This window comes from Microcaecilia unicolor, chromosome 2 (assembly GCF_901765095.1).
Source record: "Microcaecilia unicolor chromosome 2, aMicUni1.1, whole genome shotgun sequence".
In the NCBI taxonomy this organism is placed as follows: Eukaryota; Metazoa; Chordata; class Amphibia; order Gymnophiona; family Siphonopidae; genus Microcaecilia; species Microcaecilia unicolor.
This window is the reverse complement of record NC_044032.1, coordinates 660,715,911-660,741,529: the sequence shown is the minus strand read 5'-3', so window position 1 is coordinate 660,741,529 and position 25,619 is coordinate 660,715,911. Positions and strand designations below refer to the sequence as shown.

The 25,619-nt window shown below is 43.9% G+C and overlaps 1 long non-coding RNA gene across 1 annotated transcript; it reads left to right on the top strand.

Moving 5' to 3' along the window:
• Nucleotides 1-12,108: 12,108 nt before the first annotated feature.
• On the top strand, nucleotides 12,109-23,636 carry LOC115462723. The gene is made up of 3 exons (XR_003940931.1): nucleotides 12,109-12,122; nucleotides 14,217-14,223; nucleotides 23,498-23,636. It is a non-coding gene; the product is annotated as an uncharacterized LOC115462723 (long non-coding RNA).
• The last annotated feature ends 1,983 nt before the right edge of the window (nucleotides 23,637-25,619 follow it).

Here is a 25,619-nt window from a genome sequence, read left to right as displayed (position 1 = left end):
GCAACACGATTCACGTATCCCTCCTAAAACCCCACGTGCTGAGATGGAGAAGCAGGGTACCCCCAGTAACAGTTCCTGATGATGCTGGTTCTGACACAGAGTTAGAGGTCCAGAGCATCGCTGACTCTCAGAAAGTATGGGGAAGGCTCCTATACCTCATTGCCTTAAAAAGATTATGGCTTGGAAGACAATTCTTGGGAGTCGGCTAACCAAGATCACACTACAACACTCCTCCAAAGATTTCATCGACTGTTTCCTCACAGACCCAAGCCTGGACCCAGGTTGAGGGGACCTTTGGGAAGGAGGTACTGTCATGGACCCAGTCATACTCTGGCCCTCCTGACTCACCACAGGCCCCTGATGGACTGCCCCATAGCCCCTTTGGGGCTCTGTTCTTTCCTGGTTTTCTTCTTATCTGTCCCATCGTACTTTTAGTGAATACTCTGGTGGATCCTCGTCCACTTCTATCCCACTGTCAGTTGGTGTACCTCAGGGATCTGTCCTGGGACCTCTTCTTTTCTCCATCTATACTTCTTCCCTTGGTACTCTGATCTCATACCATGGTTTTCAGTATCATCTTTACGCTGATGACTCCCAGATCTACCTCTCCACACCAGAAATCTCAGCAGGAGTCCAGGCCAAAGTATCAGCCTGCCTGTCTGACATTGCTGCCTGGATGTCTCAGCGCCATCTGAAACTAAACATGACCAAGACTGAGCTTCTTATCTTTCCCCCTAAACCAACATCTCCTCCTCCCCCATTTATTTCTCTGGATAACACTCTCATCCTTCCTGTCTCACTTAGCTATCTCTCTCCTCTTCAATCTGTTAAAAATTCTGCTGCACAACTAATATTCTGCCAGGGTCGTTATGCTCATATTAGCCCTCTCCTCAAGTCACTTCACTGGCTTCCTATCCATTTCTGCATACAGTTCAAACTCCTCTTATTGACCTGCAGCTCCTGCGTACCTCTCCACTCTCATCTCACCCTACATTCCTTCTCGGGGAAAACCGTTCACTGGATAAATCTCTATTATCTGCACCCTTCTCCTCCACTGCTAACTCCAGACTCCGTTCCTTTTATCTTGCTGCACCATATGCCTGGAATAGACTTGCTGAGCCGGTACGTCAAGCTCCATCTCTGACCGTCTTCAAATCTAAGCTATAAGCCCACCTTTTTGATGCTGCTTTGAACTCCTAACCCTTATTCACTTGTTCAGAACCCTTATTTTATCATCCTCACTTTAATATTCCCTTATCTCTTGTTTGTCCTGTTTGTCTGTCCTAATTAGATTGTAAGCTCTGTCGAGCAGGGACTGTCTCTTCATGTTACATAGTAACATAGTAGATGATGGCAGAAAAAGACCTGCACGGTCCATCCAGTCTGCCCAACAAGATAACACATATGTGCTACTTTTTGTGTATACCTTACCTTGATTTGTATCTGTCTTTTTCAGGGCACAGACTGTATAAGTCTGCTCAGCACTAGCCCCGCCTCCCAACCACCAGCCCCTTGATTTGTATCTGTCTTTTTCAGGGCACAGACCGTATAAGTCCACCCAATACTATCTCCGCCTCCCAACCACCAGCCCTGCCTCTGCCATCCAATCTCCGTTAAGCTCCTGAGAATCCCTTCCTTCCGAACAGGATTCCTTTATGTTTATCCCATGCATGTTTGAATTCGGTTACCGTTTTCATCTCCACCACCTTCCACGTTCAAGTGTTCAAGTGTACAGCGCTGCGTACGTCTAGTAGCGCTTTAGAAATGATAAGTAGTAGTAGTAGTAGTTTTGCGGCCCCCTACCATGATGGACTGCCCATGCGGCCAGCTCCTGTGCCCCGTGGTGCTCTTACAGATTTCCATCTGGACCCGAGCTGCGCTGGCAGGAGCCAACCTTTTCAGGTGCATATGCACCCAGAAGTGTGTTCCTGATGGCATGGCCACCAGAGGCGGAGCTTGGTGCCCAGGTGAAATCATCTGCATGGGGCAATTTGAGACAACCGAGTCCCCTCCAGCTTGCCTTTGCAGCTACTTGCCTGGCTTTGCTCTCATCAGCTATGCCTCAAAACCTTGTCTCCAGTCCTCCAGTACAGCCCAGTGTCCCTGCCTTCAGTCCTGGTTCGGTCTCCAGCCCTGCCTCAGCGTCCTGTCTCCAGTCCAGCGCAGAGTTCCTGTCTTCTATAAATAAATAAAACACATACATGCAGGTATCAGAAAACTCATAATGGCATAATGTGCAACATTCCTGTGGCCATTCCAAAATGTATCACTGCCTAATGATATTGTGGGAATCCTGAGGAGCATTGGCATTTGATAAACACTATAGATAAATTCTCTGATAAGGAACTCATGATCACTTACAAAAGAGGCAGAAATTTGGGAGACATTTTAGTGCCTTCAGCCTTCATGAATAATCCAGCTGCGAAATCCATGAACCCACAGGGACATTATCTCTATGGGAATTGTTCTGTGTGCTCTGTCAATGTTTTCACCAGATTTATAAGACATCCAGTAACTAGGAAGGAATATGTGTTAAGACATTTTTCCAATTGCAAAAATGAAAGAGTAATTTATGCTTGTTAATGTCCTTCCAATTTTATACATATTGGGAAGACAAGACGTGCACTGAATAGGAGAGTTTATTGAACTGCCATTAATAGAAAGAAAGTGTAGAAGCTTCTGGTTGAGCATTCAATTAAAACGAATCACAGGTTTAAAGATTATAGATTTTTTTTTCTGTGTTACATAAACCTAGAACACCTTGGAGAGGAGGAGAAATAGATAAGATCGTTGAGTTCAGGACTGTTGAACCAGACATCTTATTCTTAACTGAGACAAGGCTTTCAGACTCTCAATTATCCTATCTAAACCATAAGTACATACTGTAAGTATTGCCATGCTGGGACAGACTGAAGGTCCATCAAGCCCAGCATCCTGTTTCCATCAGCGGCCAATCTAGGCTACAAATACCTGGCAAGATGCCAAAACAGTATAATACATTCTATATTGCTTATCCTAGAAATAAACCGTGCCCAAAGCCAATGCTTACCTCTATTGTTTTCCTACGCTCACCGTACTCTTAAAAGAGGCGGTGGCCTGGTCATCCTTTACCAGTCCTGCCTCCGGCCCCAGTTTTGCATTGTCTCGGCTCCTCCCCTATACAGGCTCTACAACAACGGTTTCAGTTTCAATCCATGTTGGACTTTTTATTGCTATATGTCCCCCCTCCACTTACAACTCAAACTGCTGCCCAACTACAATCTCTCAAATTACCACTTCCACATCGTTTCCAGTTATTCTAGGTGATCTTAATATTCATTGAGACTCTCTACAATCTTCTTACACATCTAGCTTTCTTGACCTACTCACAGACCTCTCTCTAACACATCCCACTCATCACTCCAATCATACACTTGACACTGTCATCTCCCCTTTTCCCCAAACTCCTAACCTGACTCTATAGCCCCCAATTCCTTTTCCCTTGACTGACCATTCTGTGGTCCAGTTTTCTCTCTATGTCCCTGGACCAATCAGTCTTCCAACTCAGACCTCTTCTTGCAACCTGAAACCTTTTACAGAGACCAAATTATCAGAATGATTGTCTTTTACACCTGACTCCTTTTGTCAACTCTCATTTTCTGAGCAATCATCCCTCTGGAATTCTGGGTTACATGAAGCTTACGATGCTTTAGCTCCCCCTTCTCCCAACATCTTGAGCCACCTGTCAATCTAAGAACCCATGGTACACCCCTTCTCTTCTTCTTCTAAAGAAACAGCTTCAATACCACGAAAGACTCTGGCGAAAAAACCCTCCTCCTTTACTTGTCATCATTTTGAACTGCTGGCTACACAATATAAAGAAGTTATCTATGAGGCTAAGAAAACATAATACTCAATCCATGTCACTAATGCCTCACACTCGGCAACAATCTATCGTATCCATAGATCACTTACAACAGCACAATTCAGAATTTTCACTACTACCCTCAGCTTCCAATCTTGCCATGTACTTTCAGGACAAGATCACTGCACTTCAGTCTTCCCTTATGCCTTCCTCTACTCTCCCCTCTTCACCACTGCCATCTTCCCATCTTTATCAAACTCATCAGTCATTAGGTACCAATTTCAAGTCTTTCAATCTTCCATCCTTTGCTGATGTTTCAACTCATTTACAGATGATTAGACTGACTATACCTTCTCTCGACCCAGTACCTTCTCACTACATTAAGAAATTTAGCTCTTTACTGGGTCCATTTCTACATTCAATGATTCTGCAGAATTTCTCCTCTGGCTCTGTTCCAACACCATAAAACACTGCTAGTATCTTTCCCAAAGCCAAGAACCAGAAAATATGTCCATCTCTTCTCTCTAATTATCACCCAATCTCTCAGCGCCCTTTCATTTATAAATTAACAGAATGCATTGTCCGCCACTAAGTTAATGACTGTCTGGAAAAAATTAACGTTTTTCATCCTCATCAGACAGGATTCTGAAATTCTCATAGCATAGAAACAGCATTTCTTGGTCTTACTATAACCATATTATATTACGAAGACCAGAATAAAACTGTTGCACTTCTATTCCTGGACTTATCTGCCACATTTCATATTCATTTCACCATCCTTCTCCAACATCTCTCTGGCTTAGGCATTTCAGACACAGTTTACTCCTGGTTTCAGGATTACCACTCTAAGGTGGGGGTGGCATATGGAGGCAGGTCACTTCCAGCGGTCACCCCCAGCCAAAGACAAGATGTGACTGTGTGAAAGTAGTAAAGAAAGCAATGAAAACAACAACAATCTTAGCAAATCACTTCTTACCAACTAACTCATGCGTCAAACTTTTCTTACCTGAGTACTCAGTTATGGAACGCGCTGCCACGCAACTTGAAAACTATATATGAACTAACCAACTTTTGCAAATCTCTGAAGACCCACCTCTTTAACAAGGCATACCACAAAGACCAACAAGTGTAAATGTAACACATCTCCAGCCCCTTTCGGACAGACTGTTCACTTGTCTTTTAGATTGTAAGCTCCTTGAGCAGGGACTGTCCCTCTATGTTAAATTGTACAGCGCTGCGTAACCCTAGTAGCGCTTTAGAAATGTTAAGTAGTAGTAGTATCTCCACCTTACCTATAATCGGATCTGTTCTTTTTCATATATTTGCTTGTTTAATTCTTTATTATATGATGCACGACCTTTTCGCAATACTAACTGTTTGTTTTCCGATCCATTATCCAGCAAGAACGATACATTGTAAGATTGTTTAACTTTCTAGTATGCTATGCTCGATCCCTATGTAACACTAACTGTCTATTCACTGTTCTATTATCCACCAAGAACGATACATTGTAAACCACATTGAGCCTGCAAAAAGGTGGGAAAATGTGGGATACAAATACAATCAATCAATCAATAAATAAATAAATAAATAAACACAGCAGGAAGTGAGACCAAACAAAAAACTAAATAGAAGATGAGACTGCCACTGAAATGTAGCTGGAAAGTGATGACCACAAATGCTCGCAGTCTAAGTAACAAAGTTCATGATCTGCAAGCCCTGATGTTAGAGGCAGACATAGACATTGTTGCTACCATGGAGACGGTTCAATTATTCCCATGAATGGAATGCAAACATGCCAGGCTACATCTATTTAAGAAAGACAGAGATGGTCGTAAAGGTGGAGAAGTAGCTCTGTATGTGAGAAACGATATCGCAGCAACTGAAATGCCAGAGGCCTGGGAAAAGGAAGAAGTGATATGGATCACCTTGAAAAGAGATGATGGAATCTCAGTCCATATGGGTGTTGTCTACAGACCTCTGACACAATCGGAGGAACTAGATAAAGATCTGGTTGCAGATATCCAAAAGCTGGGAAGAAAAGAGAGATACTGTTGCTGGGAGATTTCAACCTGCTGGATGCGCATTAGAAAGTTTCATCTGCAGAATCAGAAAGAAGTGGAGAGATCATGGATGCCTTTCAAAGTGCTCTGCTCAGACAAATGGTGACAGATCCCATGAGGGAGGCAGCTACACTGGATCTGGTACTCACAATTCGGGAAAGTGTGTCTAATCGGTGCCCACCTGGGCAGCAGTAATCATCAAACTGTTTTGTTTGATACAACAGCTAAAGGGGAGGACAGCCACTCAAAACTCAAAGTCTTGGATTTCAAACATTCTGACTTTAGTAATAAGGGGAATTCCTGAAGAAAGAGCTGATGGGCTGGGAGGATATACGAGAAGTAGAAAGGCAGTGGTCTAGGTAGAAAAGAGCTATAAATATGGATACTAACCTTTATATAAGGAGAGTATATAAATGCAAGAGAAAAAGGAAACCGCTGTGGTTCTCCAAGCAAGTGGCTGAGAAAATAAAGGCTAAAGAGTTGCCATTCCTGAAATACAGAAAAACTCAAGAAGAGGAACACAGAAAGGAATACCAGATGAAATTGAAAGAAGACAAGAGAAATGTGCCTTTGGCAAAAGCGCAAGTGGAAGAACAAATGGCTAGAAATGTAAGGAGAGGCGACAAGAATTTTTTCAGGTATATTAGTGAAAGGAGGAAGACTAAAAATGGAATGTGTGACTGAAAGGTGCTGTGAACCGCTATGTGGAAAATGATGAGGAAAAAGCAAATCTGCTAAACAAATACTTCTGTGTTTACGCAAAAAATCCTGGAGAAGGACCACGATTGACTGGCAAAGGTACATATGAGAATGGAGTGGATATAGCACCATTTACGGAAGAAAGTGTTTATGAACAACTTGAAAATTTAAAGGTGGACAAAGCCATTGGGATCCATCCCAAGATATTGAGGGAGCTCAAAGAGGTTCTGGCGGGTCCTCTTAAAGATTTGTTTAATAAGTCCTTGAGCCGGGAGAGGTTCAGTGGGATTATGAGGAGAGTTGATGTGGTCCCTCTTCACAAAAGTGGTAACAGAGAAGAAACTGGAAACTACAGGCTGGTAAGCCTCACTTCAGTTATTGGGAAAGTAATGGAAGTGATGCTGAAGGAAAGGATAATGAATCTCCTGGAATCCAATGAGTTACAAGATCTGAGACAACATGGTTTTACCAAAGGTAAAGTTGTGCCAATGAATCTGATTGAATTCTTTGACTGGGTGACCAGAGAATTGGATCAAGGGTGTGCACTAGATGTAATCTACTTAGAAGCCTTTGACATGGTTCCTTATAGGAGACTCTTGAATAACCTTGACAAGCTGAAGTTGGGACCCAAAGTGGTGAACTGGATTAGGAACTGGTTGACGGACAGGTGCCAGAGGGTGGTGGTTAATGGAATTCACTCGGAGGAAGGAAAAGTGAGTAGTGGAGTACCTCAAGGATCGATGCTGGGGCTGATTTTGTTCAATATATTTGTAAGCGACATTGCCAAAATGGGTGGCAGTAAGGGCTCCCCGCCGCATGGTCACATGGTAAAAAAAGGCCCTGGTATGCAGGAAAAATGCCCCCGCCACAAGTGCAGGTCCCTTTTTCCCGCAGCTTGGTAAAAGGATCCCTCACTGTCTTCAAAATCAAATAGTTCTTCAGGCTGTCTGCAGAAAAAGGAGGGGGATTGGGAGTAGATGCAGGCTGATTGATCTCACACAGATGTCTTGAAAACAGGAGGGTTGTGAGAGGAGGGGGTTGCAGGGGAATACGAGAGGAAATGTGGATTCTCACACAGTTGCTCATTGCTCCATCTCTGTTTTAAAATTCAATACTAACTGTTCACACAAGTTCTTTGGCCTATGAAAAAAATTGCCTTTTTTCTTTTTTGAAAGAAAAAAAAATCTGACACCAAGGCTTGGAAGGAGGTGGGGAGTAGGATCAAGCCTTTTTTTGTAGTTTTACAAGTCAGCATGTATTGAAAGCCTGATGAGTCAGATCCCCTATGGTTTCTTGTGAAAGTTAAATCTTAAAGCAGCTTTTTGCAATTACTGCCTGTTGCTTCATATTGTGAAAAAACAGAGGGGGTGAAAAACAAATCGAAGACTTGATCCAATTTAAAAACATTAGTGCTATGATTTAAAAGCATGATCTCCTTTTGAAAGAAAAAAAAAGTTAGTCCGAAGGCTATCATGCCTATTTTCTTTCCTGTGACAAAAAAGTTAAGCTGCACACATTCCTCCAAGGTTGTAGAGGGCAGTGTTGGGGATGTTTGACATCACTTCCCATCACATGACTGCATTCAAGATGGCAGCTAGTAGTGTGAAACAGGAAGTGACATGATATATACTGTGTTCACTGCCATCTTGTGTGTCTATGATATCACCTCGCTGAAAGGCTGGGATTTGGGGTGGGGTTATGCAATTACAGTGGGTCAAGTGGGAGGGTATACAAAAGTGGCAGGGCTGTAACACCATATCCGGTGACATTGTCAAAGAGGGCGTGGTGTGGCCAGGGAGTGAGTGTGATTTGGGCAGAGCATGGGCATGGCTTGGGGGTATCCTTGCTTCTGATTGGCTGAGAACCTGGAAATGGTTATGTTACCTGTCAAAATCAATTAGTTTGCCAAAATCAGGTGAGATAATGCACAACTATTCTGGATAATTTAGGATGGAAGCAGTTAGTTGTTTCTGCAACACATAAAGATGGACACATTCTAGACTTAATAGTCATTGGTAAGTATTTAGTTGGTTCAGAGCTTTGGATAGATGAGATTATTGAAGTTCCATGGTCAGATCATTTGATGATAAAAATGTCTTTCAAAGTAGTAATAAGGAAAGATGTGTAACCTAGGCCACAAATACGTTGTTCTTGAACTCCTCATGAGCTTTCAGATCTTAAAGCTGTATTAACAGAGAATATTGTACTCTAAGTCTATGCACCTTGGTATTATCCAGAGTCACATAGCTTATTATCCTGCTTATAATCGAAAGAGAAAAATGCCTATATTGCGACCCAAATTGGGAGATGGGCGTCTTTCTCCCGTGGGTGCCCAAATCGGTATAATCGAAAGCCGATTTTGGGCGTTTCCAACTGCAATCCGTCGCGGAAACGGGTAAAGTTGACAGGGGCGTGTCGGAGGCGTGGTGAAGGCGGAACTGGGGCGTGGTTATCGGCCGAGGAGAGATGGGCGTCTTTAGCTGATAATAAAAAAAAAGGCGTTTTTACCGCGATTTTGGGTCACTTTTTGTGGACCCTTTTTTTTCACGAACAAGTCCCAAAAAAGTGCCCCAACTGACCAGATGACCACTGGAGGGAATTGGGGATGACCTCCCCGGACTCCCCCAGTGGTCACCAACCCCCTCCCACCAAAAACCCCCCACTTTATATACTTTTTTTCCAGCCTGTTTGCCAGCCTCAAATGCCGTATCCACCTCCATGACAGCAGAATGTGTTCTATCCTGTGACAGCCTTTCCCTGGTTCTGATGTAGCTCTCGGGTGATTGTGACACCTTTTCTGTTATGCGCACTGCAGAGTCATATTAGCAATGCATTGTCGTGGGTGTAGGGTATTGGGCTCCGTGATTCCACTAGCTTGAGTTAAATGCTCACGATGTTGGTAGTTGGTAGGCTCTACTCCCATGGTGCGTTTCCCCCTGTTTATTGGGTCACAGTGTGCCCTGTTTTGTTTCCGGTAGTCCATGAGGTAGTGGTAATTTTTGTAAGCCAGTTTTAGATCCCTTTCACGTGTTAGCCACGTTACAGAACTTAGTTCTTACCTTGAATGTGGCTGAAAGAGGGCATTGTACACCATTCTGCCAGCTCTGACCTACTGCTAATCTCAGTACCAGGGAGACTCGTTGCCAGTGGGGCACAACCTCTGATCTGCAATTAACTGTGAGTAAGCGTGCTTATTCCAATAAAGGACGTTTTCGGAGAGATTAGTCTTCAGGTGTCAACTGGTGTGCCAATGTTATATAGCAGCAACAAGTCCTAGAGGCCTGCGTGTATGCAGGTCCCTGGAGCACTTTTAGTGGGTACTGCAGTGCACTTCAGCCAGGTGGACCCAGGCCCATCCCCCCTTCCTGTAACACTTGTGCTGGTAAATGGGAGGCCTCCAAAACCCACTGTACCCACATGTAGGTGCCCCCTTCACCCCTAAGAGCTATGGTAGTGTTGTACACTTGTGGGTAGTGGGTTTTGGGGGAGGGGGGTTGGGTGCTCAGCACCTGTGGTAAGGGAGCTATGCATGTGAGAGCTTTTTCTGAAGTCCACCGCACTGACCTCTAGGGTGCCCAGTTGGTGTCCTGGCATGTCAGGGGGGCCAGTGTACTATAAATCGTAGCCCCTCCCACGACCAAATGGCTCGGATTAGGACGTTTTTGAGCTGGGCGTTTTTAGTTTCCATTATCGCTAAAAAAAACAAACGTCCAGCTGAAAAACGTCCATTTTTTCGAAAATATGGTCTGTCCCGCCTCTTCACGTACCCATTTTCGGACATAGACGCCCATGGAGATAGGCGTTCGCGTTCGATTATGCCCTTCCACGTGACCTTGTAAGTCTATGTGCCTTGAAAATGAGCACCACAGTGTCCCATGGTACAATGAGGGTCTTAAAAATCTTAAATGAAAACTGAGACAGAAAGAGAGAGCTTGGAGAAAATATACTTCTAGAATCACTCATGAAGGTTATAACTTAGAAAAAAACAACAATATAGAATGGCCTGTTTAGAGGCCAAAAAACATTATTTTAACTCCACAATAGAAGCTGCTCCCTCAGAGTCTAAACAGTTGTTTTCTGTTGTAAGATGTCTCGCAGACAGTCCTGGATTTAATACTCCCTCATGAGACCAATTTAAATAGTCAGGATTTAATACAAGATTAATTGCCAATATGAAAAGAAATGCCCCTCTGCCAGAAGATGAGCTTTGGAAAAACTTTGCACTAGTGAATGAGGATCAAGGGATAAGAACCATGAGTAAGATTACTACTTCATTTTGTCCTCTAGATTACTGTGACCAATTATCACTAAAGCTCTAAAAACCTTTAGTTGGAAAAGTATTTGATAGTATCATTAATCTTTCCTTCCAATCAGGTTGTTTACCTGATTCTTTAAAAATTACTGTTGTTGGAAGGATTCTTCCTTAGATCCTAACGTAGTTGTAAATTATAGGCCAATATCTTCTTTGCCCTTTCTTGCTAAACTTATTGAGAAGTTTATTAGATTTCTTGGAACATCATAATATTTTGGATATGCATCGATTTGGATTTCGCTGATTGCATGATACAGAGACTTTGTTGATTGTTGATACAGTTTGGGAAGGTTTTGAGAAGAGAAAACAGTTCCTCTCAGTGAATCTGGACATTTCTGCAGTATTTGATACTATTGCTCATAATATATTGCTTAATAGTTTGAAATGTATTGGTTTGAGTGAGTTAGTGTTGACCTGGTTTTCATCATTTTTAGCAGGGAGAAAAGTTTTTGTTCTTAAGGACCAGGTTAAATCCACAGAAGTAGAGTTGCACATCAAGAGTTCCTTAAGGTTCTCCTCTATCTGCATTAAGAACGTAAGAATAGCCATACTGGGTCAGACCAATGATCCATCTAGCCCAGTATCCTGCTTCTAACAGTGGCCAATCCAGGTCACAAGTACCTGGCAGAAACCCATCTTAATAACAGCCTGTGAACTTTTCCTCCAGGAAATTGTCCAAACCTTTTTTAAACCCAGATAGCTAACCACTGTTACCACATCCTCAGAGCTTAACTATTCTTTGAGGGCCCCTTTTTCCAAGCTGTGGCAAAAGGGGGCCTGCGCTGGCTTCGGTACATGTTTTTGACATGCGCAGAGGCTCCCTTTTTTTTACTGCAGCTGGGTAAAAGGTAGGTCTTTCTTTTCTGCGGGAAGTGGCCTTGTGGCAAGTAAAGCACTTGCCGCGTGGCCCAGGGGCGTAGCCAGACAGCAGATTTTGGGTGGGCCTAGGCAGGAAGCGGGTGGGCACCAAATGTTCTCTCCCCCACCCCCACACCAAAAAAATATCTCAGATGGTGGGAAAATGCTTCTCTCCAGTCTCCACCTTGGTAGTCTGCAGCAGGCATGTTCTGAAAACTGAGCATGCGAAGGTGCCAGTATTGTGAAGAGCAGCATTTTCATTACCATGTGCTACTGTTGGATGGGCCTGAGCCCTAAGTGGGTGGGCCCCGGCCCACCCAAGCCCACCTGTGGCTACGCCACTGGCGTGGCCATTTCGGCATTGAGTGCCCCTGGTCTTTGTATGTTTTGAAAGAGTGAAAAATCAATTCATTTCTACCCATTCTACTCCACTCAGGATTTTATAAACCTCAATCATATACCCTCCTCAGGCATCTATTTTCCTAGCTGAAGAGCCCTAACCTCTTTAGCCTTTCCTCATATGGGAGGAGTTCCATCCCCTTTATCATTTTGGTCGCTCTTCTGTGAACTTTTTCTAATTCCACTCTATCTTTTTTGAGATATGGTGACCAGATATTTAATATATTTTGCTGCCCCTGTGTAGGTCTGAAGGTCATATTAAGCTGATGATATTCAATTTTGGATTGAAATCAATAAATCTGCAGAGGATGCTTTCCAAATGTTACGCTTCTGTTTGAATACAGTGAATCAATGGTTGTATGGAAATCATTTAAAACTTAATGTTGCTAAAATTCAAATCCTCTTGTTGTCTGGTCACTCTCGACGTGGTTTCGTTATATACGAATATACCACAGAGGGAGGCTGTGCTGGTGTTGGAACAATTGCTTAACACATTACAGGTATCGCATCAGAAAATCATGTTGTTGAAACGAATGGCTCAGATGTGATGATGTACCTGGAGACTTTTTGATTAAGGATGGAAAAGTTCCTATTATGAATGCTATTCGGAACTTGAGAGTCCTTTTTGATTTTTCTCTATCTATGAAGCCACAGTTACTAAAATGGTTAGGTATTTTTTTAATTGAAGAGGGTGCAAAGACTATGAGACCTTCTTAGTCCTTTCAATTTTACATTGGTCATTCAAAGTCTGGTTATGCCACGCTTTGACTATTTTAATGGTTTTCTGGTGGGTTTAAAGAAGAATCAGTTGAAAGCTTTACATATAGCTCAAATGCTGTGGCAGGAATTGTCTCAGGTTTTTCATGGTTTTGCCACATTACACCTGTGTTGAAAGAATTTCATTGGCTTCCAGTAGAACAAATATACAGGAATATACCAAATTCCACAAAACCCTTCAATCATTTCTCTTCAACCAAACCCTCAAAAAGACCAACCACATCTCAAACAACTAATTGGATATTACTTTATTTACCATTCACCTTCTCAATGCTTCAGGTACAATTTCTCATTCATAATAGACTAGCCATTAAGCCCGTAAAAACGGGCGAGAGTTCCAGCTACCCTCCTCGCCGCCGCTCCCTCCTTCCTCCATGCCGGGCCCCCTGCACTGACCTGACAGCGCCTCTCACCTCCGTGTGAAAGCGCTGCAGGCAGCAGCAGATCGCTCTGCTGCTGCCTGCAGCGCTTCCACACAGAGGTGAGAGGCGCTGTCAGGTCAGTACAGGGGGCCCGATATGAAGGAAGGCGGGAGCGGCGGCGGGGATGGGGGAGGTTGGTGCGCGCGATGTTCGTTTCCAGGCGGCAGGTCCGAGAGTGACTCCGACTCCGTTTCCCTCTCTGTTCCGCCCTCTGACATCTTCACGTCTTGACGCGAGGGCGGGACAGAGAGGGAAGTCTCTACTGCGCATTTCCAGGTGAGTCGGTCACTTGCCATTTGTATGTTTGATTTTCTAAATGTTAAACATCCATAGCTATCCAGTACGTTTATGATATTGTCTCCTCAAGTCGCTTCACTGGCTCCCGATCCGCTACCGTATACAGTTCAAGCTTCTCCTATTGACCTTCAAGTGCACTCAATCTGCAGCCCCCCATTACCTCTCTACCCTCCTCTCCCCGTATGTTCCCACCCGTAACCTCCGCTCTCAGGACAAATCACTCCTTTCTGTACCCTTCTCCACCACCGCTAACTCCAGACTCCGCCCCTTCTGCCTCGCATCACCTTATGCCTGGAACAGACTTTCTGAGCCCATACGCCATGCGCCCTCCCTGCCCATTTTCAAGTCCTTACTCAAGGCCCATCTCTTCTCCCTTGCTTTTGGTGCCTAACCACCTTCCCATTCCTGATACCTACACTGACTACATAGTTTTTACCTTTACATTGTAAGCTCTCTTGAGCAGGGACTGTCCTTCCCCATGTTTAAACTTGTACAGCGCTGCGTAACCCTGGCAGCGCTATAGAAATGCTAAGTAGTAGTAGTAGTAGTAGTGTATTGTAAAATTGGATTCTTATAACAAATTACTTTCTTACAGATTATTCTTTTATGTATTCTATACTGTTTATTGTAAGCCACATTGAACTCAAACGTGTTTGGGATAATGTGGGATATAAATGTCACAAATAAATAATCAGAATCAGAATCTTATTATTGGTGTTTAAGGTGTTACATAACTTAGTTTCACCTATTATTGCTTCAGCATTGTGAATTTATCAACCTGTTAAGACACTTAGATCATCCAATTCAAATTTATTGGAAATACCATCCTTTAAAATGGTTAATCTTGAAGAATATTGGTCCTCAGAGGGTAGTTAGTGGGGTCCCGCAGGGGTCTGTGCTGGGTCCGTTGCTTTTTAATGTATTTATAAATGACCTAGAGATGGGAATAACTAGTGAGGTAATTAAATTCGCCGATGACACAAAATTATTCAGGGTCGTCAAGTCGCAGGAGGAATGTGAACGATTACAGGAGGACCTTGCGAGACTGGGAGAATGGGCGTGCAAGTGGCAGATGAAGTTCAATGTTGACAAGTGCAAAGTGATGCATGTGGGTAAGAGGAACCCGAATTATAGCTACGTCTTGCAAGGTTCCGCGTTAGGAGTTACGGATCAAGAAAGGGATCTGGGTGTCGTCGTCGATGATACGCTGAAACCTTCTGCTCAGTGTGCTGCTGCGGCTAGGAAAGCGAATAGAATGTTGGGTGTTATTAGGAAGGGTATGGAGTCCAGGTGTGCGGATGTTATAATGCCGTTGTATCGCTCCATGGTGCGACCGCACCTGGAGTATTGTGTTCAGTACTGGTCTCCGTATCTCAAAAAAGATATAGTAGAATTGGAAAAGGTACAGCGAAGGGCGACGAAAATGATAGTGGGGATGGGACGACTTTCCTACGAAGAGAGGCTGAGAAGGCTAGGGCTTTTCAGCTTGGAGAAGAGACGGCTGAGGGGAGATATGATAGAAGTGTATAAATAATGAGTGGAATGGATCGGGTGGATGTGAAGCGACTGTTCACGCTATCCAAAAATACTAGGACTAGAGGGCATGAGTTGAAGCTACAGTGTGGTAAATTTAAAACGAATCGGAGAAAATTTTTCTTCACCCAATGTGTAATTAGACTCTGGAATTCGTTGCCGGAGAACGTGGTACGGGCGGTTAGCTTGACGGAGTTTAAAAAGGGGTTAGATAGATTCCTAAAGGACAAGTCCATAGACCGCTATTAAATGGACTTGGAAAAATTCCGCATTTTTAGGTATAACTTGTCTGGAATGTTTTTACGTTTGGGGAGCGTGCCAGGTGCCCTTGACCTGGATTGGCCACTGTCGGTGACAGGATGCTGGGCTAGATGGACCTTTGGTCTTTCCCAGTATGGCACTACTTATGTACTTATGTACTTATAAGGGTATTGGCCCAAAGCTTTGGAATGGATTACCATCCTCACTGAGAGGATTTCACAATTGAAGTCTGGAAACCTTTGTATTTCATGGAGAAATATGACATCAGAATGCTTATGAGTCCAGTTTTTATTGAGATATAACATTATTATGGAAACTTTGGGGCTCATTTTCGAAAGAGAAAAACATCCAAAAAGTGTCATAAAGCAGCATTTGGATGAATTTCTTCTCAAACGTCATCAACAGAAATAAAACAAATGTAAACGTGGAAAAGAAAATAACCACACCTCTCTTCTCAAACGTCCAAAACGGTATTTTCAAAACCTATTTTGCAGCTGTTTATCTATGTAATTTGTCTGTAGTGTCCCCAAATCGCAAGGGGGTGTGTCAGGGGTGTTCCTAATACTTGGATGTTTTATAGCCATAATGGAACAAAACAAAAACAACCAGAACAAAAACTTCAATGTTTTGATCTAGACCTGTTTTTAGAATGTATAAAGCACAAAATGGTGCCGTAAATGAGCAAATGGCTATTGGATGACCCTCTAACTCCCCCCGTGGTCACTCCCCCCCTCATAGATGTGAATATAAATAGTATATACCAGCTTCTCTGTCAGCTTCAGATGTTATAGCCAGGTCTATTAGAGCAGCAAGCAGATCCCTGGAGTGGTCTAGTGGTTGGTGCAGTGCACTTTAGAGAAGGGACCCAGGTCCATATCTCACTCTACCTGTCACACTTGTGGTGAAAAGTGTGAGTCCTGCAAAATTCACCAAAATCCTACTGTACCCACACTACTTTGTAACTGTAATAAACCACTGTAACTTCGCATAAACTGTAAATTGTGAGCCACATTGAACTGAAACTTGTTTTTGGATAATAGTGAGATACAAGAATGAATGAATAAATAAATTGAGTTGCCGTCTTCACAGTTGGGTAAAGTAGGTTTTTAGTGGGTTTTGGATGGCTCACCATACAGTATAAGGGGGTAACAGTGAGATGTGTACCTGGGAGCTTTTTTGCCCCCTAGGGTGCCCCCCTGCTCTCCTGGGATGTCTGTGTGGCCAGTCTACTAAGATTTCTGACCCCTCATAAGTCCCAATGGCTTGATTTTGTGCATTTTGCACTTGACTTTTTTTTTTTTTTTCAAAAATGGACCAAAAAGATAAACGCACAGAACACAAAACCATCTAGAATGTAGCTATTTTAAAAAAAAAATAGACATTTGGATATGGGAAGTTTAGTGCAAAACATCCAAAGTCCAACTTAGACATCATATCGAAAATGCTGCTGTTTATGTATAAATGTTTGTAATATTTTGTGTATTTTATTGTGTTTATCAGAGGTTTCCAAACTTTTTTGGTTCACGGCACCCTTCGTGTCCGAGCAATTTTTCGTGGCACCCCCCGCCCCCCACGGCCACATAGGTTTCCACCCCCTACAGTTCTCTACTGCCCCCCCCCCTGCATTTTTTCCACTGCTCAACTTCACCTAGAGCAGCCCTGGGGGGGCCTCCTCTGTCTCCCTGTGTCTCCATCTCCCCCTTTTCCTGTCCCAATGTTCCTCCCTGCTTAGCGTCTTTTCTTTGTCCTTGTCTCTCCCCATATTCAGCTTCTCCCTTCTTTTTTCCCTTCTTCCTGTACTGTCCTGCCCTGTCCACCCTACCCCACTTGAATGCCACGTCTCTTACTCTCTCTTCCAGGCCTGCCCACCCCCCGAACAGTCTGACTTCCCTTCAACCTTCCTCCTCCAATCAAGTCTCTCTTCCCTCCCAGTGAGCCCTGCATCTCTCCCTCTTGCCAACTCTCCTCCGTAGCCCCAGTCCCCTGTACCTCTCCAGCAGCAGCAATGATTAAGAAAGTTTTCCATCAGCATCGGGGTCTCTTCCCAGATGCGTCCCGCCTACACAGATAATAGGAAATTGCATCAAAGTAGGCGGGAAGATCCAGAGAAGAGGGCAGCACCGATGCTGGTGGAAAACTGTCTCAGTCGCCATTACCAGAGAGGTACAGGGGCCTGTGGCTACAGAGGACAGCCGGCGGAAGGGAGAAGGAGAGATGCAGGACTCACGGGGCACGGGGAAGGGAAGAGGAAAAGAGACATAATGAGGGAGCAGCAGCAGTTCGGGTGGCAGTGGGAGTTCAGGATTTGCTGCAGCACCCCTGCGAGTTCGCTACGGCGTACCAGGGTGCTGCTGCACACAGTTTGGAAACCACTGGTGTATGTTGACTTGTGTACTGCCAAATATTTTTGGATTTTGAAGCTAATAAATATTTTAAATAAAATAAATACAATTATTAGGGATGTACACATGGAGGAGTGGCCTAGTGGTTAGGGTTGTGGACTCTGGTCCTGGGGAACTGAGTTTGATTCCCACTTTAGGCACAGGCAGCTCCTTGTGACTCTGGGCAAGTCACTTAACCCTCCACTGCCCAGGTATAAATAAGTACCTGTATATAATATGTAAGCCGCATTGGTGATCTGTAAGGGCCGACTTCTAGTGGAATAGCAACATTCCATGTAGAATCTCAAATAGTAGCAACAGTGGAGGAGTGTCCTAGTGGTTAGGGTGGTGGACTTTGGTCCTGAGGAACTGAGTTTGATTCCCACTTCAGACACAGGCAGCTCTTTGTGACTCTGGGCAAGTCACTTAACCCTCCATTGCCCCATGTAAGCCGCATTGAGCCTGCCATGAGTGGGAAAGCGCAGGGTACAAATGTAACAAAAATAAAACAGATACTATTGGAGATTCTACATGGAATGTTGCTACTATTGGAGATTCTACATGGAATGTTGCTATTCCACTAGCAACATTCCAACATTCCATGTAGAAGGCTGTGCAGGCTCCTGTTTCTGTGAGTCTGACGTCCTGCACGTACGTGCAGGACGTCAGACTCACAGAAGCAGAAGCCTGCGCAGCCACATTGGTGATCTCCAAGGGCCGACTTCGCTAGTGGAATAGCAACATTCCATGTAGAATCTCAAATAGTAGCAACAGTGGAGGAGTGGCCTAGTGGTTAGGGTGGTGGACTTTGGTCCTGGGGAACTGAGGAACTGAGTTTGATTCCCACTTCAGGCACAGGCAGCTCCTTGTGACTCTGGGCAAGTCACTTAACCCTCCATTGCCCCATGTAAGCCGCATTGAGCCTGCCATGAGTGGGAAAGCGCAGGGTACAAATGTAACAAAAATAAAATAGATACTATTGGAGATTCTACGTGGAATGTTGCTAGTATTGGAGATTCTACATGGAATGTTGCTATTCCACTAGCAACATCCCATGTAGAAGGCTGCGCAGGCTTCTGTTTCTGTGAGTTGTGCAGGACGTCAGACTCACAGAAGCAGAAGCCTGCGCGGCCACTTTGGTGATCTACAAGGGCCGACTTCTACATGGAATGTTGCTAGTGGAATAGCAACATTCCATGTAGAATCTCAAATAGTAGCAACAGTGGAGGAGTGGCCTAGTGGTTAGGGTGGTGGACTTTGGTCCTGGGGAACTGAGGAACTGAGTTTGATTCCCACTTCAGGCACAGGCAGCTCCTTGTGACTCTGGGCAAGTCACTTAACCCTCCATTGCCCCATGTAAGCCGCATTGAGCCTGCCATGAGTGGGAAAGCGTGGGGTACAAATGTAACAAAAAAAACATTCAATTTAGTTTATCTGCAGATCAATCACCTGTTCAGCTTGTCTACAAATTCAATCGTTTGGATCTATTGAACTCTACCAATGGGCTTTCCAACAATCTTTAAATCAAACTTGCTTAAAACTTGCAGACAGGCACCTGCCACAGAGGCAACTATACCCCAACACTTCAAGAGTGGCAAGAAGACCCCAAAGAATAAAAAAAGAGGGACAGAGGGCACGAAAAGGCTGAGGGGGAGTTATGATAGAAATCTATAAAATAAAGAGTGGAGTGGAGTGCAGCGGGTAGACATGAATCGCTTGTTTACTCTTTCCAAAAATACTATGACTAGGGGGCACACAATGAAGCTACAAGGTAGTAAATTTAAAAGAAATCGGAGAAAATATTTCTTCACTCAATGTGTAATTAAACTCTGGAATATGTTGCCAGAGAATGTGGTAAAAGCAGTTAGTTTAGCGGGATTTAAAAAAAGTTTTGATGGGAAAAGTCCATAGACCATTATTAAAATGGGAAAAATCCACTGCTTAATTCTGGAATAAGCAGCATAAAATGTATTGTACTTTTTTGAGATCTTGCCAGGTACTTGTGACCTGGATTGGCCACTGTTGGAACTGGGATGCTGGGCTTGATGGACCTTCGGTCCAGTAGCGTACCGAGGGCGGGGTGGTGGGGGCAGTCTGCCCAGGGTGCACGCTGCTGGAGGGGGTGCAGAGAGCAGCTGCGCAGCTGTCGGCTCCGCTGGTTCCCTGCTCCCTGTGCCCCAGAACAGGTTACTTCCTGTTCCGGGGTAGAGGGAGCAGCGAGCCAGCGGAGCCGACAGCCGCGCAGCTGCACCCAGCAGCTAAGAATGCACCGGGGGGGGGGGGGTTGTGCTGCACCCTGGGGGGACGGATGCCGCTGCACCCGGGGGGGGGGGGGGGAGGTACGCAGCGGCGATCCGCCCCGGGTGGCAGCTGATCTAGGATCGTCACTGCTTCAGTCTGTCCCATTTATGGCAATACTTATGAACAGTGGCATGAAGACTGCAAGACGCCATTAGACGGGCAAAGTGGCTCAATGAGTGGAACTAGAAAAGGTTCAGAGAAGGACAATGAAAATGTGAAACAATTTTTTACAGTTTGTCAATGAAGAGAGGTTAAACAAGTTAGGGCTCTTCAGCTTGGACGAACACCAACTGAGAAAAGATATAATAGATGTTTATAAAATCATGAGTGGGGTGGAACAGTTAAACAAAGAATGGTTCTTCTTGTCCAACAATTCAAAAGAGGATACTCAATGAAACTAATGACCAGAAGACTGAAAACAAATCATAGAGAGTTATTTAAGCTGTGGATTCTAGTTCTGAACAATGTTGTCAAGGTGACCAATACAGCAGGATTTAAAACAGGATTGGACAAGTTTCTGGAGGCAAAGTCCATAAAAATTATTTATCAGATAGATCATCTTTAGAAATTCACTATGGAAGTTAGACGTGCTTTTAAGAATCTGTAGGGTATTTGTGACCTGATAATGGCAACTTGTTGGGTTTGATAGACTTTGGACTGACTCTGCATGGCTTTTCTTATGTCCTTGAGTTGCAAAACCTTTGGTGTGGTTTGTCAAATCACAAGTTATGTCTCTAATTTGGACCCTGCTATGGTGCCTAACAAGTGTAATTAAAGCCAAAGATTAGGTGGAAACATTTCTATCTGGGATAACCGAAAATCGTTGTTGAGTCTGTTGAACTGGGTAGAAGTGAGCTAAAGAGTCCAGATGAAATAGGCTGATCACACCTGGCTATGAAAATTAAAGTCAGCTTTGATCAACTAGGAACTGTTATCAAAAGTCTAAGCTGATGTGAGTTGGAATCAGACCCAACTCTTCTGATGCTCATATTCCTATGGATTCCTTGAATGGCAAAGCTCCAGATTTCTAAAAGGGATTTGGGTGTAGCTCTCACATTTCTGTTCAAGGTGTGTAGATATAAAAGCTCTCTCCCATTTTCTATCTCCTGAAAGCTCAATAAAATCGGCTTCTATATTTCAGGCTATTGCACGGTTTTCATAGATGTGCATGCATGCTCAGATTATGCTGTATTAGTCACAGAAAGTGGATTTTGTAATAGAATTTCTAGTTCTATAAACTGTATTCAAGAGTGTGCAGCTAGTAATTACTGTTGTATTATCCAGCTCTGTATTTTCTTTTCTTTTGTACCTTAAGCTTCGCTGGTTATCTAAGATATGATTAAGAATGTTGATTCTTTTAACCACCTTTTCTGCTTCTTCTTTTGTGACTGATATAACAATATTTATAAGAATGAAAGGATTTCATGCCTCAGAAATAAACTGATCAAGCAGGTAATGGGCTGGGATACAGTTAGATGTTTGAGTCTCTTGCTGCTTTCTGAAGTAACAGGCTTGATAAGGGAAAGAATGACAAATAATGAAACTAAATGGCCACATTTTATTTTTGTTATGTCGTTCCCTCTTCAGTGCACGTCTGCCAGCTTTGGTGACCCTGAAGAGAGTTGGACTTTTTGCCTTACTTGTGCAGTGCAGACATAGGAGCCAACTTTTTCAAAATGATTGGGGGTGCTAAGCCCAATGGAAACAACCCCTCCCTGGACACATACAAGGAATTTTCTCAATATTGGGGGTGCTCAAGCACCCACAAAGTTGGCTCCTATGAGTGCAGGAATTATCCAGAGATGCTACCTGTACCACTGCATGAGTTTATTCTTCAGAAATCAAAGTCCATGGCAGGAGACAATCAAGATTTATTTTTTTTTTTACAATGAAGGTGATTTAAAATAAAATCATTGGTCAGTATTTAAACCAATGATCACTGGGTTTTTTTTAAATGTCAATTACAGAATTTAAATACTTTCCGCTCGGTATTCAAAGCAATTTAACTGGGCAGGAGGCTTCTGCATGGTTTAATTGCTTGTGAATGCTTAAGTGGTGATATTTAATGGCACTTAACTGGAAAGTGCCACAGAATACCACCATGGACTGCCTGCGTACAGTCTGGTTAGTGTTGGATGGTCTGTGAGAGGAGCTTGGGAGAGCCTGTGAGGGGCCGCTTCCTTAACCAGTGTGATGGGGAGATCTGAGAAATCGAGACAAGGGGAAATGTTAATCACAGAATTTAATCCCCAGAAGAGAGATAGAAGAAAGGTTAAGGGGGAGGTGAGAAACACAGAATTAAAACTTCAGCAGAGGGAGCTGGGTGGGGAAGGTTCCAAGCCAATCACAGAAGCAGGAGAGTAAGAGGCTCAGCAGGGAGAACTGGGAGGGAACACAGTCTTGACCAATCAGAGGAGGTGGAAGCAGGAAGAGGAGGTGTCAACAGCTGTATAAGAAGAGAAGACAGGAGCAAACCTCAGTCTCTGCTGAGAGACCGAAGACTCTGGAGCTCCTGACCAGAAGAGCTGCAGGTACCAGAAAGTACAGGACTGTCTTGCTGTTTTCCGGTCTTTGAACTGTGGCATTAAGATTGACTATTTTGGAATGATTTGGTCTAAATTAGAACTGTTTTTGTTTTGTTATTACTTGCCAGTGGGAGGATGTATTCCTGTAAGGAAGAATAGATTCCAGAGGGTGGTGTCAGGCAGCAGGGACAGACTGACCATTCGGGCAACCGCACAGTGGGGGGCCCAGTACTTCCCCCCCCCACGTGACATGCCCTGCATCCCTCTCTCCCCTCCATAGTCCGATGATCCCTCTCTCTCACCAACAGGTGCAATTCTGTAAGAAGAAGAAACCGAGTCTGCACGGCGTTCTTACTCTCCTGAGGCCTGATCCGCTGCACTGATGCCAGAACTTTCTCTCTGCCACAGCCCGCCCCCCCCCCCCCCTTCTGATGTAACTTCCTTCTTCCTCTAGTGTCAGCACAGAGGATCAGGACTCAAGGGAGTAAAGGACTTGGTTTCTGGTTTCTTTTTATAGAATTGCACCAGACAAGAGTGTTAGCACGAGAGAAAGGGGGTGTCCCGATCCCACACCTGGACCTGGGGAGAACGGAAGGGGGGAGGGACTCAGCTTCTCCTTCTTACCATGGCACTTGCAGTTTGGTGATAGTTGTTGGGTTTTTTTATTTTAATTTTATTACTTTACAACTTGTTCAAGAAAATACAATCACCAGTGTGTTAATAATACAAAAATAATAAACAGAAAAACATAATTTGTAGGCAAAAACATCCTCATACACCTGGTGATTACATTAGACAACAAATCTTGAGATAAGGGTGGATAAGGAAAACAAGTGAAGTAAAGAAGTGGGCTTTAAGTTTAGACTTGAAAACGACCAAAGAGGGGACTAGACATACAGGCTCGGGAAGTCTATTCCAGGCGTGAGGTGCAGCAAGATAAAAGGAACAGAGTCTGGAATTAGCAGTAGAGGAGAAGGAGACAGATAAGAGCTATTTATCAACAGAATGGAGGGGGGGGGGGGCGTAGGGGTACTGGGGAGCAGCAGAGTGAATGCACTTATAGGTCAATAAGAGAAGTTTGAATTGAATGTGGAAACGGATAGGGAGCCAGTGAAGTGACTTAAGGAGAGGGCTAATGTGAGCATAGCGACTTTGGAGGAAAATGAGTCTTTTAGCAGAGTTTTGGACTGATTGAAGAGGAGAGAAATGGCTAACATGGAGGCCGGTGAGAAGCAGGTTACAGTAATCAAGATGAGAGATGATAAGAGTGTGGATAAGGGTTCTGGTAGAGTGCTCAGAGATATAAGTACATAAGTACATAAGTAATGCCACACTGGGAAAGACCAAGGGCCCATCAAGCCCTGTAGTAACCTCTTTTTAAACTCTGCTAAGCTAAGTGTCTTCACCACATTCTCCGGCAACGAATTCCAGAGTTTAATTATGCGTTGGGTGAAGAAATATTTTCTCCAATTTGTTTTCAATTTACTACACTGTAGTTTCATCGCATGCCCCCTAGTCCTAGTATTTTTGGAAAGCATGAACAGACGCTTCACATCCACCTGTTCCACTCCACTCTTTATTTTATATCCCTCTATCATGTCTCCCCTCAGCCGTCTCTTCTCCAAGCTGAAAAGCCCTAGCCTCCTTAGTCTTTCTTCATAGGGAAGTCGTCCCATCCCCGCTATCATTTTAGTCGCCCTTCGTTGCACCTTTTCCAATTCTACTATATCTTTCTTGAGATGCGGCGACCAGAATTGAACACAATGCTCAAGGTGTGGTCGCACCATGGAGCGATACAACGGCATTATAACATCCTCACACCTGTTTTCCATACCTTAACTAATAATAACCAACATTCTATTCGCTTTCCTAGCTGCAGCAGCACACTGAGCAGAAGGTTTCAGTGTATTATCGATGACGACACCCAGATCCCTTTCTTGGTCCGTAACTCCGAACATGGAACCTTACATGACGTAGCTATAATTCGGGTTCTTTTTTCCCACATGCATCACCTTACATTTGTTCACATTAAACGTCATCTGCCATTTAGCCTCCCAGTCTCCCATTCTCGTAAGGTCCTTCTGTACTTTTTCACAATCCTGTTGCGAGTTAACGACTTTGAATAACTTTGTGTCATCAGCAAATTTTATTACCTCGCTAGTTACTCCCATCTCTAAATCATTTATAAATATATTAAAAAGCTGCGGTCCTAGCACAGACCCCTGAGGAACCCCACTAACTACCCTTCTCCATTGTGAATACTGCCCATTTAACACCACTCTCTGTTTCCTATCCTTCAACAAGTTTTTAATCCACAATATGACATTTCCTCCTATCCCATGACCCTCCAATTTCCTCTGTAGCCTTTCATGAGGTACCTTGTCAAACGCCTTTTGAAAATCCAGATATACAATATCAACCGGCTCCCCTTTGTCCACATGTTTGTTTACTCCTTCAAAAAATTGAAGTAAATTGGTCAGGCAAGATTTCCCCACACAAAAGCCGTGCTGACTTGGTCTCAGTAATCTATGTCCTCGGATGTGCTCTGTAATTTTGTTTTTGATAATAGCCTCTACCATTTTCCCCGGCACCAACGTCAGACTCACCGGTCTATAATTTCACGGATCTCCCCTGGAACCTTTTTTTAAAAAATGGACGTTACATTGGCCAACCTCCAATCTTCCAGTACCACGCTCGATTTTAAGGATAAATTGCATATCACTAGCAGTAGCTCCGCAAGCTCATTTTTCAGTTCTATCAGTACTCTAGGATGAATACCATCCGGTCCAGGAGATTTGCTACTCTCCAGTTTGCTGAACTGCCCCATTACGTCCTCCAGGTTTACCGTGAAGTCAGTAAGTTTCTCCAACTCGTCCGCTTGAAATACCATTTCCGACACCGGTATCCCACCCAAATCTTCCTTGGTGAAGACCGAAGCAAAGAATTC